Source organism: Danio rerio, chromosome 8 (assembly GCF_052040795.2).
Source record: "Danio rerio strain M-AB ecotype USA chromosome 8, GRCz13ab, whole genome shotgun sequence".
In the NCBI taxonomy this organism is placed as follows: Eukaryota; Metazoa; Chordata; class Actinopteri; order Cypriniformes; family Danionidae; genus Danio; species Danio rerio.
Window position 1 is genome coordinate 17,849,533 of NC_141028.1, and position 12,696 is coordinate 17,862,228.

Consider the following 12,696-nt stretch of genomic DNA (forward strand, 5'->3'; position numbering starts at 1 on the left):
TGACAGGTGATGCACAAGAGAGCTTAGTTTAATATGCGCATGACGCACCGTCAACCGCCAGGTCAGCTTTCTGTGTGCACACTGTGTCTGTGCATTAAAAAATAGTGAATCAGGAGTTTAAAAAGCGAGCAAAATCGAAAGTCTCTGATGTCCCTAGAGTGTTTATGTGAAGTGTTTCAACTCAAAATATCCCACAAATAATTTAAACTAATAAATAACTAACTCGTTAAAAATGCCCATTATAGGCTTTGATCCAAATTGTGGTGTTTTGAGGACTTTCCATTTAAATAGGATTGTGCTCCCAGCCCTCTTTTCAAAAGAGGCAATCGTGCTACCCACTGCACCACCATGACACCTTTAAAAAGAACTGTCTCAGATAGAGGTAGTCTATGGAGACTTCATTTGTACATCCCGAGACATTTATAATGCCTCTTAGTCACTGACATATCTTCAGCAGGTATGGTGTAAAATCTCTAATGTGGGATGGCTGCTTCTCACTCAGGGCTGTTTATGCTAATGAGGGAGAGATTGTTGCTAATGGGTGGGATTTTCCCACTACGATTACATGTACAAATGTTTCTGGATACTGCTTTTATGACCTGCGATTAAAAAAATATATAACTAATTAATTGTTACCATTAGAGGCTGGCTATATTCACACTTGCCACACAACTGTGTTTCAACCCCAATTTAAAGCGGACCTATTTTGCAAAAAAAAAAATGTTTTAAAGGGGACCTATTATGCAAAACAACACTTTGTGAGGGTTTTTAATTAACCCCTTTAAATTGACCAGACTTTATCACACCTGCAGATATGTTTGTGTTTGTTGTTGCAGGAGTATCAGAAGTTGCCCAGTGGTTAGTATGCCGACATATGGTGCGGCAGCGCTCTGGCAGTCCCGAGTTCGAATCCAGGCTCGTGGACCTTTCCAGATCCTACTCTTCTCTCTCACACTTCACTTCCTGTCAACCTACTGTTCTGTCAAAAATACAAGCAAAAACAAATCCTTAAAAAATGATACAATTTGTGCTTTAAAAAAAAAAAAGCTAATAGAAATAAGCAAATTTATGCAAACTAAATCTGACTGTTGTGATTTTTATGATCCGTTTCTGTATTTGGGCTTCCCAAGGAGATGACACAAAGAGAGAAGAGCTTACAATTTAATTTTAATTATGGTCCAGAGAATTATAAAAATATACAGCTTGCATTTGACAAAGGACAGCTTCCAGAATCTCTACCAGTTGAGTTAAATTTCCTCCAACCAATGAAGCTGTGGATTGTGAGCTACAACCTACTAGTATTTTTATTTGTGAAAATCAATCAATTATTGTACATGCACAGTTTCTAGCGTTAACGGTATGTTGTAGCAAAGACATAAAAAAGGATTTAAACAGCGGTAAATGCTGTTTTGTCACGGATTACAATTTAGCTACAAATTCATATTTATCAGTCAAACTGCAGTAAACACCCACAATCTTCAGCAGTGCATGCAATGTCTCTCTATGCGGACACTTTCCTCGTGTTCTACATCTCAAAAAACAAATTCACAAAAAAAGTATTCCGAATATATGTGAAAGATACTTGTAAGATTTTATTTTTTAGAGCTGGCTTGAGATTCAGCTGTGTGCTCTTCATTTTCTTTCTGATTCAGGGCACCCTTTTAAAGCTGTGATGCACACAGATAAAGATATATGCTGATGACTAAAAGTGAACTACGATTTAACTTAGTTGATTTGAACTATGATTTAACACTTTATTACAGCGGTCTCCAAATTGTCACTCAGCAGTAGCTCAACTAGACATTTAGCATTTTGTCCTATCAACTTGAGGTGGCCCACCTCCTTCAATTTAAATGTTGTTATATTTGACATATCAAGCTGTAAGCTGTCAGGTTATTATTTATTTATTTATAAACATACAGATATAATTACACAGACTAATACTAACAACAAAAACAAGATCTGCATCCCACTCAATCCATCATTGTTATAAATGTGTAAACACCTATAGTTACGCATTGAAAAATCTGGTATACTATTAAAAGTATTCTCTGTTTAATATAAAATCTGTTATATAGAAGAACTGTTTTAAATAAAAATAATTGTATTTTCAGGCTTTGTGTAAAGGGCATACACAAAAAGTTCCAGGTCCTGAGAAAAGCTCTCAGGTCTAACGTTTGTTCATTAGAATTTTATGAAGAATTAGGTATGTACTGTATACAACAAGTATGCATGCATGTGTTGACACTACACTATACCATTGTGCAAAATACATTTCCATTCAAAAGAACTACTTATTTATTCTGCACTTTTAACATTGAATGCAAAAAAAAAAAACTAAAAGAAATGTCAAATTTGCTGACTATAAAAAGCCAAATTTCCATGGCCTACAGTATCTAGCAAAACAAAAATCAACATATGCTACACACACACACACACACACACAGTATATCCATATAGTTCCATATAAATATTATCAGACATATTGTGAAAATTTCCTTGCTCCGTTAAATATCATTTAAGAAACAGTAAAAAAATAATAATAATAATAAATAAAAAATGAAAAAGAAAAAAGGGGGCTAATAATTCTGCCTTCAACTGTGTGTGTGTGTGTGTGTGTGTGTGTGTGTGTGTGTGTGCGTGTGTGTGTGTGTGTGTGTGTGTGTCTCTATATATAATTAATAAGGGGGCTAATAATTCAGGGGAGCTAATAATTCTGACTTCAACAAACTATATACAGTTGAAGTCAGAATTATTAGCCCCCCTTTGATTTTTTTTCTTTTCTTTTTTTAATATTTCCCAAATGATGTTTAACAGAGCAAGGAAATTTTCACAGTATGTCTGATAATATTTTTTCTTCTGGAGAAAGTCTTATTTGTTTTTTCAAAAAGATTAAAAGCAGTTATACATTTTGTAAACACCAATTTAAGGATAAAATTATTAGCCCCTTTAAGCTAAAATTAAAAAAAAATGTCTACAAAACAAACCATCATTATACAATAACTTGCATAATTACACTAACCTGCATAGTTAACCAAATTAACCTAGTTAAGCCTTTAAATGTCACTTTAAGCCAGGGGTCACCAATCTCGGTCCTGGAGGGCCGGTGTCCCTGCAGGGTTTAGCTCCAACTTGCTTCAACACACCTGCCTGGATGTTTCAATATACCTAGTAAGAGCTTGATTAGCTTGTTCAGGTGTGTTTGATTAGGGTTGGAGCTAAAATCTGCAGGACACTGGCCCTCCAGGAACAAGTTTGGTGACCACTGCTTTAAGCTGTGTAGAAGTGAAAATATCTAGTAAAATATTATTTACTGTCATCATGTCAAAGATAAAATAAAGCTGTTTTAGAAAGGAGTTATTAAAACTATTATGTTTAGAAACATGTTGAAAAAAAAATTCCTCTGTTAAACAGAAATTGGGAGAAAAAATAAACAGGGGGGGCTAATATTTCAGGAGGGCTACTAATTCTGACTTCAACTGTATATTATTAGCCCCCCTGAATTAATAGCCCCCTACTTATTTTTTTCCCGTTTTCTGTTTAACAGAGAGAAGATTTTTCAATATATTTCTAATCATAATAATTTAATAACTTCTACAAAACAGTTTTATTTTATCTTTGCCATGATGACAGTAAACTTTAAAATTTCCAGAAGGTTGGATTTTTTTTTATTTGAGAGATTTAATCCATTTAATGGACTGGATTATGTCATGGTGACACAAGTCGCTCTCAGCCACATTTTATTTAAGTACAGCTCTCATTTGAAATGATGGTACTGTGCTTCAGTATCATTACCATAGAACAGACCTGCTGGATTACCACCTGCGCAATGTAGAATTCACTAGTAATTTAGTAAGTTGTCAGCTGTCAGTTAGTAAGTTGTCAGCAGATACTCCATCTTTCTGGATGAACAGATAGGAGGCGGAGGAAGGGAAGGAGGGGCAGATGCATCTGGTTGCCCTGCTCATGCAGTCTGGGTTCAGGGGGAAAAAAAGGATGGAAGTCACCACCTGGTAAAAGTGAGCTCAGAGCTAATTACTGACAGATGGAGTGACCACCATTCCGTTACACCAGAGCCCAGCGGAACGTCCTCCTTCTGGCTGAATGGCAATAACACATCCCGATCATTCCCAGACTCACTCTGCCTGTCCACAGAATCAGCGGGTACAGAATCTCTCAGGACGAAAAACTGTAAAGTGTGAAGTTCAGCTTTTTCAAGTTTCCATCTCCTCATGCACTTCTCTAAACTTCCCGAAATCACTTTCCGAAAAAGAAACTGCGACAGAAAACAGCATTATGAAATAGGATTATAAATAAAAACTTGAGTAAAAATGTGTCACCTTTTTTCATAAACTAAGTTATGCATTTGTTCATTTTCTGAATGCCAGCCCAGTGGTTCTAATGGTCACTGCGTCTTTCTTCCAGTGTATTGGGTACAGATTGATAGTGCTCTCCAGATGAAATGGATATTGGCACTTTGGCTGATTAAAGTCAGTTTCTTTTAAACACAAATCTCCTGCAGCAAGAATCAAAGTATGATAGCAGTAGCACAGCTGCAATTGGAAAAAGGCAATTTTATAGATTATCAGGCAACTACCGCAAAGGTCAATGAGTGACCTTTATAAACATATCCGAATGAAATGGAAAGGTCCGTGTGGAAGTCAAACATGACGTGTAGCTGAGAAAAAATGAATTAAATGTACTGCGTGGATCAATAGATGCGTTTTGCAACATTTTCTCAAGTGTGTGCGCATTGAGGTTAAACCAAATTTTTAGATTTTAGTAGGACACCAGTCCCTCAGCATCAATACTAGATCCTTTAGCACCTGGGAGAGTAATGAAATTAAACTAGGACTGTCAATATATTCAGTAACTGAATAAGAATAATTTAAAGTAAATGTTGTAGGTAATGATGTTGTGAAGTTCTTTCTAAAACAAAAGTGCAAGTGCAATAAACTACACTCACCGGCCACTTTATTAGGTATACCTGTCCAACTGCTTTTTAAAACAAATTTTCAAGTATTCATCCTACCTTGTATCAACGGTTCAGGCTGGCGGTGATGGTGTAATGGTGTGGGGAATATTTTCTTGGCACGCCCACTAGAACTAACTGAACATCGTGTCAATATCACAGCATACCTGAGTATTGTTGCCAATCACGTTCATCCCTTTATGACCACAGTGTACCCATCTTCTGATGACTACTTCAAGCAGGATAACGTCCCATGTCATTAAGCGGGAATCATCTTACACTGGTTTCTTGAACATAAAAATAAGTTGACTGTACTCAAATGGCATGCATATAACCCATTCGTAAAACAACACAATCTTCATCAGCTTTGCATGACTAAAAAAAGTTTTAAAACATAACATATCCTGTCTAAAAGAAATACTTCAGCCATGGTGTCGTCTTTCCTCCAGCGTGCAAAAGTAACCCCAATATTGATCCAGAATATTAAAAAGTTTTAATTCAGCATTTGTTTTTACTGCTGTCACACTTTGCAAACGCTGGATCTTTCTGCATGAACAGGGGTGCCCAGATTTACAAATCTATATTTGTTGACAGTTTGGGCTAACTTATCAGAATTATCGGAATTATCAGCCCGACAAATTATGTCAAATGTCAATGTAAAATTTATTTATATACCAAATGTGCTGCACAATACAAATTACAAAGAGAAAGATACAAAATTATAGCCAAATCAAACAATTCACACTGATAAAATGCCAAATCAAAAAGGTAAGTTTTCAACCTAGATTTAACAATAGACAGAGATGATATAGTACTAATACAGAAGGGCAGAGCATTCCACAAGGTAGGACCAGCTACTGCGAAAGCACGGTCACCCCTGTATTTCGTCCTCAACTTGCGATGCAATATTCTCTGGTTAGATGACATTCTAGTTTTATTTGGACAAACATTTTTTTAGCCTTCTGCCCTAAACCCATAATATAAAAATACATCGGAATACATTAAGATAATTTACTTTAATCATTACTATTGGAATGTGAAGAGACTTTGAACCGGCACAACAAAAATGTTACTAAAGACAATCAATTACTGCACTGAATTAGAACCCAAACACTAGTTGCATTGTCAAAATCTGTAAACGCATAACATAAATATCCTAAATGCATTGCCTTTACACTGCTCTGACAGCAGAACAATGTCATCTGGCCCAACTACTAAAATGTAAAGTTTTCACACATCCACTTTCAAATGAGACATCGAGATGAATTTAATCAGTTTTATAGCCCAAAACCTCCAGGGCAGCAAAGAACAAGATGTATTGCCGTTTCATATTTGCCTTCCTATCTTAACGTGAATGACAGACATGAACTCCCAGCAGCAGCAATAGGGCTCCACGCCACAGCTCTCAGCGACTGAAAAGAGTCGAGTCAAACACACTTCACTCCAAAAATAACATCTGTTTACAGCTAGAACATGTATTTTTTATACATCAGCCAAGCATACAGAGAAAGAGAGAAAAGGATCAGTAGCCGAGCCAGTCACTGGAGGAGAAAGAGAGAGGAGAGAATGGGAGATTGGTGGCTGCACCTGTTCCAGACAGATGTGCACGCTAATTTATCATTCATCCATTCCAGCACATTAACCATTTACGCCACTTTTAGCATCAAATATTGGCCATCGACATGCAGTAACAGTGATCCAGTGATTTGCTCTTAATTGCGAGGATTTAATTGGATGAGACTAGATTTCTCATACTTTGCGTGTGATTGTAATACAAGCTACAATTAGTAGATAAAAGAAATGGAGGACAAAACTTGGAAAACTACGACCGCATCTCAATCAGCACCCGAGCTCCCGAGGTCGTTCATCACCAGTAGGTCGTGTGCACAAATTTGGGCACTGGTAAGGATAGTGATGAGCTTTGTTCACTACACATTGGAACCATCCTCATTGTACATCATAAAAACTGGAATTTAGAAACAACAGCAAAACTATTTATTTTCATGTATTCATTTTACTGTTTTTAATAGTAAATTAAAGCTAAATTATTTGATTATTTTATACACCAGCAACATTTCAACCATTAAACAATTATGAATGTGCAACACGGGGAGTGACACAGACAACTGAAGTTTGGATTATTCGGAGTCAGGCAAGCAATGGTCAACACAGGTGCAAACAGATGTATAAAAGGAAGTCCAGAATCGTAGTCAAAAGTATCAGGCGAGAGGTCAAAAGGCAGGCGGCAGAAAGGGACAAAAAGGTAAGCAAGGCTAAGGTCAAATTACAGTCAAACAAAACAAGGATAACGCGTTGTAATGTCACTTTACAGATTAACAAGACTCGGCCATGGAAGTGAGTGTGTGTGTGCTGCTTAAATTACTTTAAAAAGTGTGTGTAATCAGTGTTTGACAATCCTCAGGTGATGTGAGTGTAATCAGTCTGAATGAGGAAGCATGTGTGTGTGTGTGTGTGTGTGTGTGTGTGTGTGTGTGTGTGTGTGTGTGTGTGTGTGTGTGTGTGAGCTGAGTGCATGTATGAAAATGTAGTCCATGAATGTCGTATTTGTAGTCCATGAGTTATTGTGTGTGAGATCCAGCGATCTATGAAGTACGATCGCTGGTGATTGTGAGTTTGCTAGAATGTGCCTTACCTATCATATATTAATTTTATCATGTTTTTAAAAGTACATTATAGCTAAATGATTTGATTTCATATACAGTTCAGTACCAGCAACATGTCAACCATTAAACAATTATGAAAGTTTGCTAGATTGTTCCTAACCGAGCTATAGTAGTTCAACCGCAAAACTACTAATTTTCATATATTAATTTTACCACATTTTAAAAGTACATTATGGCTAAATAATTTTTAAAAAAATCATATACCAGCAACCTTATAAAACTTTGCTGGATTGTTCCTAACCTATCTAGTTTTTTCATGTTGACAATAAACAAATAAGGTCTCTTGTTTGTCATTACGTTTGATGATTTGAGTCACTTGATTCATATTTCGCACTATGTGCCCTGATTTTCACGGTGCATTGTTGGACTTGTCTGGGCACAAAGATTTCAGTGCACTGGAAGATTTTTGCAATTGAAACAGCACTTAAAATGGCTGATGCCCTGATCAGTGCACTGACTACTGAACAAGGGTGCTGATTGAGACGCACCCTACAAGTGCTTTTAATGTGTTTATGTGTGCTATTGAGAAAAAGGTTTTTAAAAGTGATGTTAGCAATTCTTGACATAACACTGACAATCCGCACTGCCACAAATATGCAAAGAAAAAAGCTAAACTGAATTTTCCTATGGAAGAAATATGAATGTTATGTTGAATGTCATGTCATAAAAAATTAAATCAACAAACTGAGTTGAATCACTTTTGCACAATAAAATGCACAAAATTTATGTTGAAATATGTATATATAAAACATATGCACATTAAAGATAACCTTAATGGCTTTGACACTCAGAATGTGATATGCAACAATAAAAACAAAGACACCATTTTTAAGGTAATTTTAAATATATAAGGACAACAAAGATAATACCACTAAACTGGAACACCAATATTGTTGGAATTTTTATTGTTGCAATTTTTTTCAGCTGGCCGATTCATTCATTTATTTATGTATTTTATTTTATTTCATTTATTTATTTTATTTTATTTTTTTTTCTTCAGCTTAGTCCCTTATTTATCAGGACTCGCCACAGCGGAAAGAACCACAAACTATTCCGGCATATGTTTTACGTAGTGCATACCCTTCCAGCCATAAACCAGTACTGGGATTTACCCATACACTCACACGTTCACACACGCACTCATACTGTACACTTAGGCTAATTTTGTTCACACTTATACCACATGTCTATGCACTGTGGGCCAATCAGAATCCAACATGTACATTAAATGGCTTGAGTAGTTGAAAGGGCAGCCAGCAAAAAGCTTTCAGAACATTACGGTGTTGATGCTCACATAGTAATCGTAATATCAATCTTCAGTTATTGTTCTTTTTTTTAACAGACATTTATAAAGGGGAGGAAAGCAATGCTTCCAACAACAGAAGTACAGGTACGCATTCACTGAAGTCTGAAAGTCATTGTGTAAAATAAAAATAAAATTCAGTTTAAAATCTTTGATCTCAAAATGGAAATTTTTTCAGCATTATAGTCAGCTCCACATACAGCAGACAAAATCACAATCTTTTCAGTACCATAGTCAGCTCCAAGTATAGCAGACAAAAATCTCAATCTTTTCAGCACCATAGTCAGCTACACGTACAGCAGAATAGAGTTGCTGTCCATGGTCCTGACCAATCCACTGCATTCAACTTTTAAAACATGCAGTGCTAGCAAACATACAAACCCTCGAACAGTATTTCTCTCATTCAATTAACTGCCTTATGTAGTTTTTAATATCAATACAAGCACGCAAAAACGCTGAATTGGCAGCAAGGATAGGATTAATTTTTCTTCAATCTTCAGCTCCTATATAATGTCACATTCGTGAGAAGAAAAACCCTCTTCGGTGGCTTCAGGGCATCCAGTCTGCGCTCAGCTTGATGGGAGAGGATATGATACACCATTGATTTGAGTTTTAATTTTATGGTGCCTGACTCCAGAGTCCGACCATGATGAGCTGTAATCTACAACGCTTCGGCCAGCCCTAAACAAGCATAAATACTACAGCGGAGGAGAGCTCCGGCCATCACAGCATGGAGGACAAACGCCATTTTGGATGACAGTTCACTGACAACACAGATAATTCAATGTATAACCAGGGGAGGAAAAATCAATGACTGTATTTTAACTTGCCGTAGCATTTGTTTGTGTGTGTGCAGAAGGACAGAGTGTAAACGAGAGAGAGAAATAAGAAAAAGAGAAAGCAAGCACATTCTCCTACATCTTGAAAATTTCATCTGCATATTCTGTCATACGAGACTTCTACGACGCAGTGCTTAGGATTTAACAAATTGGGTTTTTTAGCAAATAACGTAACAAGCTCGGCTCAGAGGAGAACTCTGTGGAGTTCAATGGGAATAGAGGCAGTGTTGTTTTTATAGCCTGTTTGCTCTCAGCAGAACGACACTGCCGAGCTGCTGGGAGGAGAGACACTTTCTCATTTATAGGGAGTTAATTCCCACTGTTATCAGCAAACTGAAATAAACATTCCATATAGAGAAAAGAGTGGGAGGTTGAATCATCTTATCTGGTGGCTTGTGTGTGTTTGTGTGTGTGTGCATGTGTGTGTGTGCGTGTGTTTCTCATGTGGTTAACCTTGTTATAAATGTAGAAGTGAAAAGCAAATGGAGAATCCGTATTAATGTAATGTGTTTGCTGTCTGGAGAAGCATGTGGGTGGTCTCCACATAGCTACCTCGCACTGTTCCTTCCTTCCAGCTGTTCAATTCAGACACTTATTTCTAAAACATACACTTGGCCTCCTTTGCAACTCATCTGATTAGACTTTTTTATAATCTTCTGTTTCTATGAGTATAATAATAATGCTTAACATCTCATATGACATAGAATCTACGAACCAGCACAAGATGTGCAACTTATAATATATAATATAATATAATATAATATAATATAATATAATATAATATAATATAATATAATATAATATAATATAATATAATATAATATAATATAATATAATATAATATAATAGTGCTTTCACACACATAGGCTTTACTTGGAAGGGCTGCCCAGGTATATTAACAGCCGCCCAAGTATATTTAGTGACACAATTTTTCTTTTACTATTATTATCATCCTATTATCCTTTTTTTAGTATCCGCCCAGTATAACCAAACATCCACGGTCTTTTAAGTAACGTCCGGGATTTAGCTTTTGGTTTTGTTTTCTATAGCTGTCGTTAACCGTATGTGTTTTTACTTAACCCTAGTTTCCTTTGGCTTTGCAGCTGACAGCACATGCACAATCAGGAGAGTGAGAGAAACATTAAATAATTAACTGTTTTATCTAAACGACTCAGAAAAAAAAACTCAAGGATAGGACAAAATGACTGGTCTAAACTGGCTGCAAAATATATATACACACCATAATGGTTAAATCAATGCATTTACCTCATTTAAATAATCTACACATTTTAATCTTTAATTATTATAACTTATTTAGAGATATTGGGTTTTTATTCCCCTCTCTGTCATGGAATTCTCATTTGCTATATATTGATTTGATGATGCCAATACATTAGATATGCTATTTTATATACATATCTCAAATGCTTTGGCATTCGTTTTGAACTTTAAAAAGAGGGAGAAGCAGATTATACCTGTTAGTGGGTGTACATGGCTTCTGAATACCATAAAAGAGAAAGAGTGGATTTCCTTTGTATTTACATTTTTTTTTAATGGGTCTTTTTTACTTTAATCCATTGTAAAGAAACAGGCAATAACAGTGTTGTGTCAATCTGGCTACCACCGCAAGTACAATACAAACCTTTGGGAACCACTATAATATAATATAATATAATATAATATAATATAATATAATATAATATGATATAATATGATATGATATAATATAATATAATATAATATAATATAATATAATATAATATAATATAATATAATATAAAATAATATAATATAATATAATATAATATAATATAATATAATATAATATAATATAATATAATATAATATAATATAATATAATATAATATAAGTTTAAACATTTGGAGTCAGTAAGAATACAATTTTAAACAACCTACTGTAACATGTAACAACAGTATACATTCTGTAAATTTGTTTAGTTGCTCCTTATAGAATAACGTAAAAAAAAAGCTATATAATGCTGAAAATAGAAGGAGAAAAGACAGAAAATGAAAAAGGAGTGAAGCAGAATGTGGTGTGTAGGCCTGTCAGACACTGGTATACAATAGCAACATGGCTTGGCTAATCCCATTACAGAGCTACAAGCCTAGTCAGTTAGAGCAGTCCTCCTGCTCATCCAAAACAATGGGACACTCTGCAGTCTACAACTGCCTAACAACCCACATCCGAAGAACAGGACCATCCAGGGAGACAACACAGAGACTGGAAAACAAAGAAACAGGAAAATAAGACAATAAAAAAAGAAGTCATATAAACTTCAGTGTATATTTCCTTTACCTATAGCAAATAGGACAATGCATGATACTCATAATATACTTTAGATTAAGAGTTCTGATTTAGGTTTGGTTAAAATAAAACAAACCTTGGTTCATCTGAATAAACAAGAATCCAACCTTCTAGCTTGTTGCACACCAAACAAGTAGTCCGAGACCCCTGAAAAAAATGTTACTCTGCCTGGTTCTAACCACAGACCAAAAGACAAACCAACAATTCTGCCCCCTAGCCCTTCCCTTTCCCCAATTCTCTTTAGCTTGAAGGCGTAAGGCTAAAGGGAAAAGCTAGATAGCTCTTGAAACTGAGATTTTTCAGGACCATACTCAAAACCAAGGGGTACGAAAATTTTCCCAGAATACACCATCTACAACGGCAACATGGCTGGACACAGAAAAAAGAAGATGCACAAATTTGTATTTTTTGTCATTATTAAAAATTTTTTACAACAAACAAGCTTATGTTTTAATATATTCATATGGGCGTTATTATTTTACCATCATGCTTTAAAAAAACTTATATAAAAAACTATAAATTTCTATCTATAACCCATAATAATTACTCCTGTATAGTAGTTCCACATCTGTC

General features: G+C 35.5%; 1 protein-coding gene across 21 annotated transcripts in view; it reads right to left on the reverse strand.

The window, feature by feature from the left end:
* The window catches only part of agbl4 (AGBL carboxypeptidase 4), a 680,504-nt gene that overhangs the window by 641,289 nt on the left and 26,519 nt on the right, over positions 1-12,696 (reverse strand). For 5 of the 21 annotated variants that reach the window (XR_015497073.1, XR_015497072.1, XR_015497071.1 and 2 more), the window contains exon 3: positions 807-979. The gene's annotated coding sequence lies outside the window, so the exon portion shown is untranslated. 21 annotated transcript variants of the gene reach the window in all.